The sequence below is a fragment of the Oncorhynchus kisutch genome, unplaced genomic scaffold (assembly GCF_002021735.2).
Source record: "Oncorhynchus kisutch isolate 150728-3 unplaced genomic scaffold, Okis_V2 scaffold962, whole genome shotgun sequence".
Taxonomy (NCBI): domain Eukaryota; kingdom Metazoa; phylum Chordata; class Actinopteri; order Salmoniformes; family Salmonidae; genus Oncorhynchus; species Oncorhynchus kisutch.
The window spans coordinates 53,128-59,480 of record NW_022262907.1 but is presented as its reverse complement, the minus strand read 5'-3'; positions in this window follow the sequence as shown (position 1 = coordinate 59,480).

The window sequence follows — 6,353 nt, the reverse complement described above, 5'->3', positions numbered from 1 at the left end:
AACAGTGTGGACAATGAAGAACCACATAGACACACGCATACATATGCGAAGACGCACACCTACACACTCTACACCCCTACACATGGACTATGAACTGTAGATATGTGGTGGTAGAGTAGTGGTGGTAGAGTAGTGGCCTGATGGAACACAATGTGTTGTAGATATGTGGTAGTAGAGTAGTGGCCTGATGGAACACACGTAATGTATTGTAGAGTAGTGGTGGTAGAGTAGTGGCCTGATGGAACACAATGTGTTGTAGATATGTGGTAGTAGAGTAGTGGCCTGATGGAACACACGTAATGTATTGTAGAGTAGTGGTAGTAGAGTAGTGGCCTGATGGAACACACTTAATTTGTTGTGAAAAGCGTTATGAAATGTAATGTCATGTAATATTTTTTTTAATCAATTATAACTGCCTTAATGTTGCTGGACCCCAGGAAGAGTAGCTGCTGCCTTGGCACAACCTAAAAAGAGATCCTTAATAAATATAAATGGAACTACCTCCATGTTTTGAGGATATACAGTGTTCAATTACAGTTACATTGCTAAAAAACTATGAGAGTAAAACAAGCTTATATTTTGGGTTCAGATAGAGTACAACAGTTGAACTAAATTCAGTGGACATTTACAAGTTATATTCTCCAAGAATCAATGGCGAGGCTCAGAGCCATATATTAAAACGATATATTAATTCAATAAGGGCAGTTTGTGGCCCTGCTTTTAAGACAGTACTCACTGGTGTTAATCAGATCTTCAGCCTCCTCTTCCTCTTCAAAAGGTTCTTTCTCTTCTTTCAATTTAACATCCTGCTCCTCTTCCTCCTTTTTAATTCTGAAAGCTTCTACCTGCTCTTCTTCCACTGTGACAGCCTCTATCCCCTCCTCATCTTTCACTCTAATATGTTCTTTCTCTTCTTTCACTATAACATCATCCTCTTCTTTTAATGTGATACTGATAGCCTCCTCTACCTCCTCTTTCATTCTGAAAGCGTCTTCCTCTCCTTTAACTGTAATATCCCCCTCCTCCTCTTTCACGACAATGTTCAGTCCCAGAGCTTCTTTCTCCGTCCAGTAGACCTCCTCTTCTTTATCAGGAGGAGAGTAGCTTAGTGAGCTCATGGTCCGAGATGTTAGCTAGTTAGCATTAACGACTAGCCTGGTTCTAAGCTAATTCAGCAATCCAGCTAGATACTAACTTAACAACGTATATATTTAATTAAATGGGGAAACTAGCTATACGAAATAAGTATGTTTTAAACATAGGGACCAATATACACCGAAACAGTCTTAAAGAGCTCATACGTTTCGGCTATATTGAGTAACAAGCTACGGAGGTGTCTGACAAGCTGCTGTTGTTGAAGAAACTTCCCGTTCCGTCCACTAGATTATACGTCACGCTGGTAGCGACGCCCGAAAGACGCTCATCGCCATCTGGGGAAGTTGATTGATTAGTGCAGGTTTGTAATGTGTAGTCTAATTCACACACTTATCAAGAGAACATCCCTGGTCATCCCTACTGCCTCACCAAGCAGACTCACTAAACATAAATGATTTGTTTGTAAATTATGTCTGAGTGTTTAAGTGTGCCCCTGCATGAAATCATGCCGCCTGGTTTCCTTAATATAAGGAATGTGAAATGCTTTATACTTTTACTCTTGATACTTAAGAATATTTTATCAATTACATTTACTTTTTATAGTTAAGTATATTTAAAACCAAACACTTTTAAGACTTTTACTCAAGTACTATTTTACTCGGTGACTTTCACTTTTTTCTTGAGTAACTTTCTATTAAAGTATCTTTACTTTTACTTAAGTATGATAATTGGGCACTTTTTCCACCACTGATTACACATCTGCATTTAAAGGGAAATGTCACATCTTTTATTTACGTCATATCCGGATGTAACCTAAAACATTACCCCAGTTTGATATGCTGCGTGTGTATTCATTCCCATATCAGCAAAATAAAACGTCATGTTTTGGTCACAAAGAAACAACCACATGGTTAGCTAGTTGGCTTCAGCAGGTTCTACCATTTCACAATAGTCTGTAATGACTAGTTAACAAAATACGTTTTTGTTGTGAAAGCAAAATAAGTGTATCTAGCCTTTTAGCTCCCTCTGGTTGATGACTGCTAGCTAGCCTTTTAGCTCCTTCTGGTTGATGACTGCTAGCTAGTCTTTTAGCTCCCTCTGGTTGATGACTGCTAGCTAGTCTTTTAGCTCCCTCTGGTTGATGACTGCTAGCTAGTCTTTTAGCTACCTCTGGTTGATGACTGCTAGCTAGATAGCCTTTTGCTGCCTTGGCAACAGCTAATGGGGATCCATAATAAATATAAATACCTTTGGTTTTGCTGTTTAAATTGATCAGTTTTTCTTATTCACAATAAAGAGTACCATAATGATAGTCACTTCATACTTGTGTTGTTTCATGTATTTTGGGAGGCTAGACCCTCAAGACAATTACCTAGCCTTTCTGGCTGTAGTAACTAGTGACATCCTTGTTGTTGTGAAGAAGCTGTCATGTCCACCAGATTATACGTCACACTGGCAGCATTGCCTGAAAGACCGGGTAACGCATTTGAAGAAAATATTTGATTTATTTTTCATTTCTTTCAATAAAGTTAAAATTTTATATTGAGGCGTACAAAGAGAAACATATGTTAATTTATTCGTTTTTGATTCATTTAAAATAAACTTTACATCTACTACACAATCAGTCAAATAAACAGTTGATTTTAACAATGCTATTCAAATGAGCCACTAGCTATATACATGGTATTAGAATAGATAGATACCCATATATACAATACCAGTCAAGAGTTTGGACACATCTACTCATTCAAGGGGTTTTCTTTATTTTGACAATTTTCTACATTGTAGAATAATAATGAAGACAAACTACAAAATAACATATATAATAGGGATGCACCGATATTACATTTTTGGCCAATACCGATAACAGATATTAAAAAATGTTTGTGGCTTCTTAAGCATTCTACTACAGTTAAATAGTTGAAACACACACACACACACACACACACACACACACACACACACACACACACACACACACACACACACACTGACCAAAAAGTTATTTTGTTTGTATTTACGTATGTTCCCATTACCAGTAAAACATCATCAAAACCTATTTATTTCACTTATGTGCTGTCACTGTGTCCGTTTCCATCTTGTCCAGCTCTGTCAGTCCGTGGCCTCTCTTCCTTGGTGAGCACGATCACTGTGTCCGTTTCCATCTTGTCCAGCTCTGTCAGTCCGTGGCCTCTCTTCCTCCTTGCCCACGGTCACTGTGTCCGTTTCCATCTTGTCCAGCTGTGTCTGTAACATTTCATGTAAACCCTGTTTCTTGTCTGTATTGAAGTAGCGGTCCTTGTACCTAGCATCGAGCACGGCGGCGACACAGTAAAGAGGCTCAGAGAGAATGCCTGTTAAAGAAGTAGCGGGTCTTGTACCTAGTGTAACGGATGTGAAACGGCTAGCTAGTTAGCGGTGGTGCTGGTGTAACGGATGTGAAACGGCTAGCTAGTTAGCGGTGGTGCTGGTGTAACGGATGTGAAACGGCTAGCTAGTTAGCGGTGGTGCTGGTGTAATGGATGTGAAACGGCTAGCTAGTTAGCGGTGGTGCGCGCTAAATAGCGTTTCAATCGGTGACTTCACTTGCTCTGAGACCTTGAAGCTCTTCAAGGGACGCGGCTTTTGTGGAGTGATGGGTAACGATGCTTCGAGGGGTGACTGTTGTTGATGTGTGCAGAGGGTCCCTGGTTCATGCCCGGGTATGAGCGAGGGGACGGTCTAAAATTATACTGTTACACTCGTATCGAGGCTCAGAGAGAATGCCTGTTAATAAAGAAGTAGTGGTCCTTGTACCTAGCATCGAGCACGGCGGCGACACAGTAAAGAGGCTCATAGAGAATACCACCGAATCGCTTGTTCACAGCTTCTAGTTGAGTACTTTTACAAGTTTTAATCCTCTACCTTCTTGCCCTTTGTGCTGTTGTCTGTGCCCAATAATGTTTGTACCATGTCCTGCTGCTGCCATGTTGTGTTGCTACCATGTTGTCATGTGTTGCTATTTAGCGCGCACCACCGCTAACTAGCTAGCCGTTTCACATCCATTACACCTAGTAAAAAAATAAATAAAGGTTACATATATGTGAAACGGCTAGCTAGTTAGCGGTGGTGCGCGCTAAATAGCGTTTCAATCGGTGACGTCACCTGCGCTGAGACCTTGAAGTAGTGGTTCCCCTTGCTCTGCAAGGAGTGATGGGTAACGATGCTTCGAGGGGTTTGTAAAAATAATGTTTGTACCATGTCCTGCTGCTGCCATGTTGTGTTGCTACCATGCTGTGTTGTCATGTGTTGCTATTTAGCGCGCACCACCGCTAACTAGCTAGCCGTTTCACATCCATTACACCAGCACCACCGCTAACTAGCTAGCCGTTTCACATCCGTTACACCAGCACCACCGCTAACTAGCTAGCCGTTTCACATCCATTACACCAGCACCACCGCTAACTAGCTAGCCGTTTCACATCCATTACACCTAGTAAAAATAAAAAATAAAGGTCACATATATATTTTTTAAATAAATAAACCCCACGGTCGGCAGTTTTGTTGAGTGTTTCCTTTCAGTGAGCAGAGACCAGTGACCATGACAGAGTGTATCACGTCTGCTGCAGACGCAGTTGAGGAGCTTATTACTCCAGTCAGTTGTTAGAATGTGTTCATGTTTCAAAGTTTCAAACATGTTCTCAAATGCCATTGAAAATGGCAGCATTGGTATGAGAACCAGCACATTCTTGAACAAGCAATACGGCTTTCCTAAGTACGAAATCCTCGTCGACCAACTGTGCTCTCAGACTCAGCATGCTCATGGGGCTGACATCGCTGGTCCAAATGTCAGTCGTGAAGATAATAACAGTGACACCCATAAGCAAGTAGCTCATGGATGTGAGTTTCAACAACTCCGAGACTGTGTAACTCCGGTAGGGCAACATCTGAAAAATAGCTTCTACTTGGTAGTGTGTACGAAGTGCTCGACCGGTGCAGATCGGTTGATTTTCAAGGGCAATGAATTCCATTATCTTGGCGTTAGTGGATTTCACCTTTGTGTTGCCAGACTGACATTTTCTTACCCTTTCAAATGACTGCTGGACTTGAACTTGTTTAGTTGTTTGAAGTGTTCTAAGTCGTCGCAGAACACCTGGGGGTGATGCACTTTCAAATGAGTCATTAAGTTCCCTGTATGAGCTGTTATCTTTCAAACGAGTCATTGAGTTCCCTGTATGAGCTGTTCTTGTCTTTCAAATTAGTCATTGTGGTATTGAAAAGATTTCACTTTCTCCCCTCCTCAGGAAATAATAGCAGCACAAACATTGCATATGGCCTTTTTGTTATCGTCCTTTGAAACTTTAAAATCGATCCACACAGCAGACATTGTGGGCTAGGTTAGGAATGCTGTGTTGCACGTGTAGCGCTGTATATATCGTGGCGTCATTACGTCATCTACCTACTTTATATAGGTATGCGCGTCAGCTTTGACATCGGTTTTGCACATCAGCGTTAAACTAGACATTGGGCCGACGTTGGCATTGTTAGCTATAATCAGCCGATTCCGATATGCTTACCGATATATCGTAACCCTAATATAGACACAGTGCATTCAGAAAGTATTCAGAACCCTTGACTTTTTCCACATTTTGTTACAGCCTTATTCTAAAATAAATTAAATTGTTCTCATCAATCTACACACAATACCCCCTAATGACATCACAATACCCCATAATGACATCACAATACCCCCTAATGACATCACAATACCCCCTAATGACAAAGCAAAAACAGGTTTTAAGAAATGTTTGCAAATGTATAAAAAAAATATCACATTTACATTAGTATTCAGAACCTTTACTCAGTACTTTGTTGAAGCACCTTTGGCAGCGATTACAGCCTTGAGTCTTCTTAGGTATGATGCTACAAGCTTGGCACACCTGTATTTGGGGAGTTTCTCCCGTTCTTCTCTGCAGATCCTCTCAAGCTCTGTTAGGTTGGTTGGGGAGCGTCGCTGCACAGCTATTTTCAGATCTCTTCAAAGATGTTAGATCAGGTTCAAGTCCGGGCTCTTGCTGGGCCACTCAAGGACATTCAGAGATTTGTCTCAAAGCCAGTCCTGCGTTATCTTTGTGTGTGCTTAGGGTCGTTGTCCTGTTGGAAGGTGAACCTTCGCCCCAGTCTGAGGTCCTGATCGCTCTGGAGCAGGTTTTTATCAAGGATCTCTCTGTAATTTTCTCTGTTCATCTTTGCATCGATCCTGACTAGTCTCCCTGCCA